This window comes from Myodes glareolus, chromosome 4, assembly GCF_982192425.1.
Source record: "Myodes glareolus chromosome 4, mMyoGla1.1, whole genome shotgun sequence".
In the NCBI taxonomy this organism is placed as follows: domain Eukaryota; kingdom Metazoa; phylum Chordata; class Mammalia; order Rodentia; family Cricetidae; genus Myodes; species Myodes glareolus.
The window spans coordinates 96,088,629-96,090,308 of NC_142029.1; the positions used below are offsets into that span (position 1 = coordinate 96,088,629).

Genomic DNA, 1,680 nt, shown 5'->3' on the forward strand with positions numbered 1-1,680 from the left:
ACACACACACACACACACACACACTCACACACACACACACACTCAAAGTCTCTCTGGAACTTGGATTTTGAACTGAAATTTCTGGGCTAAGAATTACATTTTCATTTTAATATCAGTGTAGAAGAATTATCAATGCATCAGGCAATCTGCTAACTATGAAATTCTCAAAGCAGAGCTACCATCATTCCGGTGTGATACGTCCCTAAACCCATTCTCTCTGCTTTACAGCAATCTCATATGATGGCCTGACCTGAAGTGGCCATGCCCCCTGCCACTTTCCAGGGCAGTTCTTGGAACAGGCAAGAGACTGCCTGCTTTCTGTCATAGCCTTCCTTGCCTTCCCTGAAGTGCAGTCACCAGTCAGCTGCACTAGGCTCCCCCGAGGTGTGCAGAGGGCAGGCTGGCTCCTGCTCCCCACAGCGGGGCTCATGCAAGCATCTGAGAATGTAAGATCACCCACTGCCCAGAGCCGCGGCAGAGGCAGGCCACAGCAGGTGGACAGCAGAGCAGAGCCGCAGCTTTTGTTAAGTCCTCAACATTATTTCTGCGCAGCTCTTTAGATTTAAGCTCCTGCCGTTCTTTCCATAATGGCTGAGAGAAATAAAAACAGCGCCTGCACACTCCTTCCTGCCTCCCTCGCAGACTGCACACCTTCCTCTCCTCCTCCTCTGTGTGGTTTCCCAATCCAGGGCTCGGGGCTGGCCCACCACTCGTGGGCCATTGTTCACCTCTCTCCTGGGCTGGAGGCCGCTCTCAGGGTTCAGCTGCAATTTGGACAGCAGGGCAGCCGGGTCTCACCGTGACCTTCCTGGGCTTATTGTCTGCCGTGGCCTAAGGTGACAGGTGTGCGTGGGGGCAGTTTGCAGAGAATCAATCCCTATTTGTCGTAGCTCATCACACACTGGGCGGAAGCTTAAGCTCCCCGATGATGAAAGGTTTAAGGAGCACAGGGCTGGCTGCCCTCTCCTCGGAAGTTAAAGACCTCATCTGTTTCCGCTTCTTGGTACCCGAGGCCCCTTCCTTCTTCGTTATCTGCAAACAGTAAAAATCTTCCCCATAGTAAAGTTCCCTTAACTTTAAAGGATTGCAGGTGGATGAGAACACCATGCTGCCTAAAATGTAATGTCCCTTTCTTGGCACCGATTTTTGGCTTTGGGCTTCTCATCCACCTTTCTCTATAGAGGAGCTGGCTCATGGCATGGAGCATAAACGATGCATGATTAAAAAAAAAAAAATGTGGTTCTCTTTCAGCCATCTTCCCGCACATCACCATGGTACGCATGAACGTCCTGGCCGATGCTCTCAAGAGCATCAACAATGCAGAGAAGAGAGGCCAACGCCAGGTCCTCATCAGGCCCTGCTGCAAAGTCATCGTTCGGTTCCTAACCGTGATGATGAAGCACGGTTACATTGGTGAATTTGAAATTATTCATGACCACAGAGCTGGGAAGATCGTTGTGAACCTCACAGGCAGGTTGAACAAGTGTGGAGTGATAAGCCCTAGATTTGATGTGCAACTCAAAGACCTAGAAAAATGGCAGAACAATCTGCTCCCGTCCCATCAGTTTGGCTTCATTGTACTGACCACCTCAGCTGGCATCATGGACCATGAAGAGGCGAGACGAAAGCACACAGGAGGGAAAATCCTGGAATTCTTTTTCTAGAGATGTAAAACAGAAA

The 1,680-nt window shown here is 50.1% G+C and overlaps 1 pseudogene; it reads left to right on the plus strand.

Moving 5' to 3' along the window:
* Positions 1-1,271: 1,271 nt before the first annotated feature.
* On the plus strand, positions 1,272-1,680 carry LOC125416074 (small ribosomal subunit protein uS8 pseudogene; annotated as a pseudogene).